The sequence below is a fragment of the Halichoerus grypus genome, chromosome 2, assembly GCF_964656455.1.
Source record: "Halichoerus grypus chromosome 2, mHalGry1.hap1.1, whole genome shotgun sequence".
Taxonomy (NCBI): Eukaryota; Metazoa; Chordata; class Mammalia; order Carnivora; family Phocidae; genus Halichoerus; species Halichoerus grypus.
The window spans coordinates 36,031,171-36,040,559 of NC_135713.1; the positions used below are offsets into that span (position 1 = coordinate 36,031,171).

At 39.5% G+C, this 9,389-nt stretch overlaps 2 pseudogenes; both read right to left on the reverse strand.

Annotated features, from left to right (window-relative positions):
• Positions 1-830: 830 nt before the first annotated feature.
• Positions 831-2,121, reverse strand: LOC118548002 (heterogeneous nuclear ribonucleoprotein A1-like; annotated as a pseudogene).
• A 5,733-nt stretch (positions 2,122-7,854) lies between these two features.
• On the reverse strand, positions 7,855-8,835 carry LOC118548003 (large ribosomal subunit protein uL23 pseudogene; annotated as a pseudogene).
• Between the last annotated feature and the right edge of the window lie 554 nt (positions 8,836-9,389).

The window sequence follows — 9,389 nt, forward strand, 5'->3', positions numbered from 1 at the left end:
TCACAGTTCAGAGGATGATTATACACACTTTTCTTTTTAATAGAGTATACCCAAATGAAAGAGACTGTCATCCATGGAAAGAGGTTGTGATTCCATGTAAAGACTTCAAGGTCAAATTGTCTGGATTTGAATCCAGTGCTACCTTTCACTTATTATGTGACCTTGAACAAGTTATTTAACCCATTTCCCCATTTACAAAATGGAAATTTAAAAAATTGGGCAGCACACAGTAGGCACTTTATAAATATTAACTCTTGTTATTATTACAGTTGTTTTCAGAGGTTCCAAGAGCTTGAGAATTCTGATTCTAGAAACCTGCCCGCTCTTATTCTCCTTTTCCCCATTTTCTGCCCTCTAGTGGTAATTTCAAATATGACTTCTTTGTTTGATTTTAAAGGAAATTCTTGTTCTTGCATATATAAACCCACTTTGTTTCCCTAGTCTTATTAAGCCTAAATTGGTTTATTTTTATTTTTTTATTATTATTATTTTTAAAAGACAGATTTATTCAGCGTCATGATCAGACTATTACATTTAGCAATCAACAACATGGGTGCAAAAAAAAAAATCTGCATTAAAACCCTTTGTTGGAATGCTTTACACTTTCCACAGAACAGAAACTAAAATAACCTGTTACACAATTAGTCACAAATACAGTCCTCGAGTTCTTTGCCCATACACATGAGTACTGTCTAAAACATGTCTTCTTTGTAGCAGCGAGGCCCTGCCACCACTGTGCTTGGCCGAGTTCACAAATCTGCTGTAACCTGTAGCTTCCCTGTCACTTCTCTGGCTCTCCCCTCCTGCTAAGCTTTGTTTCCTGGCAGTGATTAGAACCTCCTGCCGCTGCCGTAGCTCCTGCTGCTGCTAGAACCACTATAACCACCTTGGTTTCCTGGTTTGGCAAAGTATTGGCCTCCACCACCATAGGGGCCGGAGCTTCTGCCTCCAAAATTTCCTCCTTTCGTGGGTCCAAAATTTGAGGATTGATTGTCGTAATTGCCAAAATCATTAGAGCTTCCGCCACCTCCAAAGTTGCTTCCATCATTACTAAATCCGTTACAGCCATCCCCACTGCCACCATAGCCACCACCACCTCGACTGCCACCAAAGCCCCCTCGACCACTGAAGTTCCCTCCACGACCAAAGTTGTCATTCCCACCAAAACCACCTCCACGACCACCACCAAGTTTCCAGAACCACTTCGACCTCTTTGGCTGGATGAAGCAGTAGCCATCTCTTGCTTAGATAGGGCTTTCCTTACTTCACAGTTGTGGCCATTCACAGTATGGGATTTCTGAATGACAATCCTGTCTACAGAGTCATGGTCATCAAATCTTACAAAAGCAAAACCTCTCTTTTTGCCACTGCCTTGGTCAGTCACGATCTCGATCACTTCAATTTTCCCATACTGTTCAAAATAATCTCTTAGGTGATGTTCTTCAGTGTCTTCTTTAATGCCACCAACAAAAATCTTTTTCACAGTTAAGTGGGCACCAGGTCTTTGAGAATCTTCTCTTGAGACAGCCCTCTTTGGTTCCACAGCTCTTCCATCCACCTTGTGTGGCCTTGCGTCCATGGCTGCATCCACCTCCTCCACAGTGGCATACGTGACAAACCCAAAGCCTCTGTAGTGCTTAGTGTTTGGATCTCTCATTACCACACAGTCCATAAGCGTTCCCCATTGCTCAAAATGTCTCCTCAGATTCTCATCGGTTGTTTCGAAGCTCAAACCTCCGATGAAGAGCTTCCGCAGCTATTCAGGTTCTTTGGAGACTCTGACTTAGACATGACAGCAGTGGGAGGGGAGACTTTAATGATGCTTACTCGGTGGCATCCATGGGCAGAAAGGACTGTTTCTTTGGTTTTGTTTTTTTTTTTTAAGATTTTATTTATTATATATAGAGAGAGCAAGCACAAGCAGGGGGAGCAGCAGGCCTAGGGAGAAGCAGGTTCCCTGCTGAGTAAGGAGCCCAATGCGGGCCTCTATCTCGGGACTCTGGGATCATGACCTGAGCTGAAGGCAGACGCTTAACCGACTGAGCAACCCAGGCATCCCTAAGCCAAAACTGTTTTAAGTCCAATCTTATATATGTATGATTGCATGCAATTTGCAACCAATTTTTTAAATGAATTTGATAAGAAATAATTTGGGGATTGTTTTTCAATGCCTATTTATATTCATCTCTCTAAGAAAGCTCTCCAAAAGCAGTCCCTTTCTCTAGAAACAAGAGCTCTTCCTTTACCTGACCTTACCTGTGAGATCCCACCCATTTGACGCAGTGTAAATTTTTATATTAAAGGCATTACTTTCCCTGCTTCCTGAAAAGTAAGCATTTACCTCCAAAAATAACAGTGCTCCAAAAATAGAATGGTAGCATCCATAAGCTATTGAAATATTTAATCAAAGGATGATAAAAATACTTAGTTGAAGCTATTTGTTGCCTTGAAAAATCTGTCACTTTCTTCCATTCCTTTTAACACAACCTCCTTTCCAATATCCTTACTGTCAATCTGAATTTAGAGATAAAACAGATTATTCCTTTTTCCCCAGCTTTACTGAGATATAATCAACATATTAACTAAGTGTAAGTTTAAGATATATACATGGTGATTTGATATATATATACATTGTGAAATGATTACCATACTAGTGTTAGTTAACATTTTTATCGTCTCACACAATTACCATTTTTGTATGTGTGGTGAGAACATTTAAGATCTACTCTCTTAGTAATTTTCAAGTATACAATACAGTCTTGCTACTGTTGTCCTTGAGCTATACATTAGGTCCCGAGAACTTATCCATCCGATAACTGCAAGTTTGTACCCATTGGCCAACATCTCCCCATTTCCTCTTTCTTCCAGTATCAGAATATAAGAAATAGCAAAAACCTAACTGGAATTCCTCTTTTTCTTTTTTTAAAGACTTTTAGGGCAGTTTGGGGTTCACAGAAAGACTGAGAGGGAGGTACAGAGATTTCTCATATATTCTTGGCCCCCACATATGCATAGCCCCCCCCCATTGGCATTCTTAACAGACCTTTGGTGCTTTTACAACATAGCTCTTTATATTGAGTTTTAAAATATCACCTTGGACCATACAGTTTTAGCAACTAGACATATCATAAAGAGGGATATATTAAATTGCGTTATCTGAAAGACCTTGTATTTTTATTTACAAACCAAGAAATAGAGTTAGAAAGGAGAATTGAAGAACTATACTAAGTAATAAACCACATGATTTAGTAAGGGGATCAAATATACAAAAAATGATCTTGAATTGCTTAATTTGTTCATACATTATTTTGTCCTTGATCAGGATACAACTATAAATATAAGAGAAAGAAAGAAACTCCTGGCTTAACAAGTCTGTTCAGTTTGACTGATAACATTTATTTCATGCTCCCTAAAACTTCTTTCTCTGAGCTTGGAGTGGAAAAATGCTTACCATAAAGAAAGTTTTATTACCTTCATTTCTAAGTTAGTGAAATGATGAACACATGTCCTTCTGATGTCAGAAATGTAAGATGTAAGATCATAATCATTACCATAGACTTAGAAGGATAAGAGCAGAATAACGGGAGAGCCTGACTGCTCACTTCAGAAGAAAGCTAGGAGATTCACTCTAGAAGTGGCCAACAATGACTTTTCAGGAATATTCATAAACTGTTCATAACTAGCTATTGTTGGGCAGTAAATAGCATCAGTGTTAGAAATGAATGCCTTGGTGCCAATTCATATCAACATGCTCTCCGTTCCAAACTCTACATGTGTAATCAGTATAAGCTAATATAGCTGTGTTAAATTTATATTATATATCAAGGTTTATTTTTTTTTAAATTATCTCTGCCCAAGGTGGAGCTTTAACTCATGATCCTTGAGATCAAGAGTCACTTGCCCTACCGACTAAGCCAGCCAGATGCCCCAATATTATATACTGAGGCTTGGGGCACCTGGTTAGCTCAGTTGATTAATTGGTGGACTGGTGATCTCAGCCCAGGTCATTATCTCATGTGTCGTGAGATTGAGGCCTGCATCTGGCTTCACTCTCAGCGGGAGTCGGCTTGAGATTCTCTCCCTCTTCCCCTCCCCCCTACTTGTGCACTCTCTCTCTAAAATAAATGAATAAATCTTTAAATAAATAAATATGCCAAGGCTTATTTAATACATCTAATTTGCTTCAATTCTATTGGATGGAAACGTTAGCAAGGGCAAAATGAAAATTAAAAAGAGATTTTAGAAGTACTCAAAGAAGTGACAAGGGTTCCCTCCTTGACCAAACTCTAGCCAGATTCCTCTGAGCCCTCTTCTTGACAAGTCTCAGCCTTGGCCTCTAAAGACTTTTTTTTCACCTTAAGTTTTAATTTTAATTCCAGTTTCGGGTGTACAATGTAGCGATTCAACACTTCCTTACAACACTGTGTGCTCATCCCAAGTGCCCTCCTTCATCCCCAACCCCTATTTCACCCATCCCCCCACGCCCCTGCCCTTTGGTAACCATCAAGCCTAGAAAGGCTTGAACAAACATTAGCATAGTTTCTAAAAGCTCAAGGCCACATCCCTAGGATGACTCTAGCACCCCCTTAAAGTCGGACTAAGAAAACTGAAAGCTGCCCAAAGAATTTACTGTTTGTTCCAGCCAACACCTGAAGAGGGAGCTCCTGTCTCCCCGCCTCTGCCGGAGGCTTGGAGCTTCGCCTCCATCAGCGTGCCAGTCAGCAAACCCAGGTGGGTTTCACAAGGAATAACCCTTCCAGCGCACTCTGTAATTTTCCACTTCCCTGACTCTACTGTGCCCATGTTCACTCTCTTCCCGATTCACTCATTCTTCTTCTGTACAAATCCAAGTTGAGTTCGTTCACACTGGATCTCTTCTCTATGTGGTAGCGCATTGCTGATTAGAATTTTCCTTACCACTCTGCCAGTGCCCGGTTTTGTTTCTCTCTGACAGAAGGAAGTGGAAGAAACAGAAAAAATAAGAAGGGAGAAAGGCCCAACCTAATCAAAATAATAAAACTAAAAGGAAATATGTGAGCTCACCAATTCCAACATGTTTTATTAATGCTTATTACAGTAAGGCATAATGTTAAGTAAAAGAGACAAAAGAGTGAACAAAAGGTTTCTCCTAGTAAGAAACAGCAGCATGACGGGCCACCCACTTAAAAATAAAATGGTGTGTGAGTACTGTGAAGGGGTCAAGATAGGGTTCTTCAGAGAACTCGCCTTGCAGACTGCATTAAGATTTACAAGTGGAAATAACATCTAAGATGAATTCCGAAGGGCAAGCGGGAGTTGCGCAGAGGAAGAGTTGAGAAAAGAGTGTTTTAGACGGAGCAGGGAGCATGTGCAAAGGCCAGGAAGTAAAAAACGAATGCGCAAGCGCAAGAGAATGGGCGGGTTCAAGGAGCTGAAAGAACGGTATCACAGCTAGAGAGTGGTTGGTTATTGGGTCAGGGAGGAGAACGATGGAGAAATCCAGGACGAAGGAGGAAAGCTGGAGCCAGAGTCTAAAAGGTCCTGGGTGGGCGAGGGCGGGCTTGTTTGTATCTTCTCACACAGGGAGGGAGGGGAAGAGATCGGAGTTTCCAATAAGGGTTCACGCGGCTTTTTTTGTGGAATATGGACTAGAATAAATAAGACAAGAGATGGAAAAAAATGGATTTATTCGGGAGTTATTTAGGAGACAGAATATACAGGAACGGGGGATTACTTAGCTGTGGGGTAGAAGGGACAGAAGGGAAGAAGCTGAAGTTGAAATTCCCATGTGGGGCGGGGCAGTTCAGTGAGTGGTGCAGCCATGCTTCTAAAAATAAGAAACGCAAGGGGCAGGGGGTTGGGGGGTGGGGGACGGCGCCTGACTGGCTCAGCTGACAAGAGTGTGAAACTCTGGACTCCCGAGTCATGAGTTCGAGCCCCACGGTGGGCATACAGATTACTTAAAAAAATAAGATTAGATAAAATGAGATAAAATAAAATAAGAAACTAGAAGGAGAGCTGGTTTGTTGGAATAATGGGGGCAGGTGTATTCCCTGACTAAAGATCCACTCCACCTTTACTTGCAAATGAGGAAACTGAGCTTTGTTTTAATTGAATAAAAAAGCACCACACTAAGATCTTACTACATATGAGGGTTTAGTCAATTAATTTACCAGAGGATAGGAGATAAAGTATAAATCAAAATACACAATACAATTATTGCAACTACATTTCCTCTACACGAGACATAGATGATGAAAAGGAGGGAGGGACTGTACTAAAGAGGAGTAAAAACAAAAAAACAAACAAGAGACTCACTCTGTGAAGAAGGCAGATAAAGATATCCAAGAAGTTGGATAATCAAGAAGTTAAAAGATAAATAGGTAAGAAATGGACATGAGAATTTTTCTTTTTATTATTCTTCAGGAACTATGTTTAAAAAAAGATTTAGCAAGATAACCAGTAGGAAATACCCGACCTCAAACCTCTAACCACCAGACACACTCATGAAGTTTTTACTTTAATTTTTAAAAAATTTTGCACTTCTCTGTACTTTAATTGAATGTTTCAGTCATTTACACTCTTGAACATATTTTACATGGTCGATAATTCTGGAGGAGGAAAAATCTTTACTTTTTCCACCCAGGTGAAAAATGTATGTGCTGAAACCTGCAAATTTATACAAAAGATGGGCAATGAGGAACTTCTAAAATTTGTTGCTTTCTTCCTCTCTGCTCTGAAACCACACAATTTCAAAAACTTTTTTTTTGTTCTTACCACAAAAGTGCATAAGTTCTATAAAAGACAATTGGCATTCTAGTTGTTGAAAATCCTCTTAAATTTTTGGTGTTAAGTATGACATGTTTTATATTTAAAAGTTAAAAGAGGTTCTGTTCTTAAGGAAGTTCTATAATACCAAAAAAAAAAAAAAAAAAAAGTTTTACTTAAGTAAGATCTCTGATTCCAATAACTGGTTCTGATTTAAAAAATGTATATTGTTTTAGATATATTTAGAAACACCTGATCCTTATCTGATTCTTTTTTTTTTTTTAAGATTTTATTTATTTATTTGACAGAGACAGAGACAGCGAGAGCAGGAACACAAGCAGGGGGAGTGGGAGAGGGAGAAGCAGGCTTCCCCGCCGAGCAGGGAGCCCGATGCGGGGCTCGATCCCAGGACCCTGGGATCATGACCTGAGCCGAAGGCAGACGCTTAACCGACTGAGCCACCCAGGCGCCCCTCCTTATCTGATTCTTAATATTACCTGTAAGGTTTAGATAGTGTAGCAAAATTTCACAAATTAAGATTTCACTCAAGTCCTGTCTTCTAATACAAATCTGCCTGAATAGATCCTGTTGAATTTTTCTTATGCACTATTTTGTTGTTTACTCATCCACAAATTTTTTATCTTTTCCCACGGGCTGGAGACTATTTTAAATGCTAAAGATACAAGGCAAGCACAACCAGAAAGAACCTTCACTTTATGGAGCTTGTGTTCAGTCCAGTGTCTGAAGGAAGAACTACAGAATGAAAGTGCAAAGGACATGGGAAGCTACATAAGTCGAGGCCTCAGTGCCATAGTCTTCATAGAGAAGAAAGAAAATGCTAATCGTAATCATACTGTAATCTGTTGTTTCCCTCAAAAAGGGCACCTTTGCTTCAAATTTTATTACCGTCGAAATACAAAAATGCCCTTAGAAAGAAAATACCTGAGATCAAGATGGGAATCTATATTAAACTTTACAAAATAGTAGGATGGAAATGATGGCATTTTAAGATTTCTAGTGAGTGATATTTCATTTTTTAATGCACATAATCTCAAGTACCTTCCAAGAAATTTGAATAATACACTATATATACTCATGCCTTCATACACTCACCATAACTAAATGTCTATTCAGTGGGTTTTGTGACTGAATGTCCTAAAATATTTTTTTCTCTCGAATTCAAATGAAATAGACTATTGTGATTTGGGCTTATATCAAATTTCCTGGTAAGTTTTTTTTTTTTTTTTAAGTTTTTTAAATTCTCATATATTGTCCCTCCCTGGAGTATAGCTTAATTATAGGGCTTTTAACCATTAAATTTTTCTGTCATTCTTTGGTTGGTTTTGGTTTGGCTTTTGTTTGTTTGTTTTTGCACTGAGATTTAAGAGTAGATTATATTTTATTTTTTTATTTTATTTTATTTATTTATTTGTTTGTTTGTTTGACTGAGAAAGAGAGTCCAAGCAGGGGGAGCAGTAGAGGGAGAGTGAGAAGCAGACTCTCTGCTGAGCAGGGAGCCCGATGCAGGACTTGATTCCAGGACCCCAGAATCATGACCTGAGCTGAAGGCAGACACTTAACCGACTGAGCCACCCAGGGGCCCCAAGAGTATATTGTATGTATATATATATATATTTTTTTTTTTTTTTGGTGGAAAAATTTATATTTCAATTTAGCCAGCTGGACTCAGTTTAGATGATTCCGATTTTGTTGGCAACATCGAAAGCATTATAGTCAGGAGCCAATTGAACATACGCCTTCTTCTCTCCATCAGGCCCGATCAAGGTGTTGACCTTGTGTGTTGTTGTCTTCTATTTTTTTCATGGCTGACTCGGTAGTCAGGGGGAACTTGATGATGGCATTGTGATCAAGCTTGTTTCTCCTAGGGGTGCTCTTTTGAGGATATTTGGGCTACCTTCGCAGATGCAGTGTCTTGGGTTGTTGCAATGTAGGTGACGTGCGGATCTTCTTTTTTTTGTGACTGTGGATGCCTTTCAGCACCGCTTTCTTGGCCTTCAAAGTCTTTGCTTTGGCTTTGGCTTTGGCTTTGGGAGGGGCAGGGGCTTCCTTCTTAGCCTTCAGCGTCATCTTCGTAAAAGGGGAGTAGATTGTATTTTAAAAAGATACTGACAAGAAGCATCCCAAGGGGTTTCACTGTACCAAGTGTGACTGTTTTAGTCAGTCTTCTCCAGAGAAAAAGAACCAATAGAAGATACCTACATCTATCTATAGATGTACAAATCTAGATCTATATAAATATTAGTAAATTAAATAGATAATATAGATCTAGATTTGTACATTTATAGAAACAGACATATTATAAAGAATTGGCTCATGCAATTATGGGGCTGGAAAGTCCCAAGGTCTGCAGGGTGCATAAGCAGGTTAGAGACCCAGGATGGCATAGTTCCAGTCCATAGGTTGGTAGGCTGGAGACCAAGGAAGATTCGATGTTTCAGTTTGAGTCTGAAGGTAGGAAAAACCTGATTATCTCCATCCAAAGGCAGTCAGGCAGGATGAGTTCCCTCTTACTCAGCCTTTTTGGTGTATTAAGCCTTCAGCAGACTGGATGAGGCCCGTCTACATTAGTGAGGGCAATCTACTTTACTCAGTCTCCTGATTCAAATGTTAATCTCATCCAA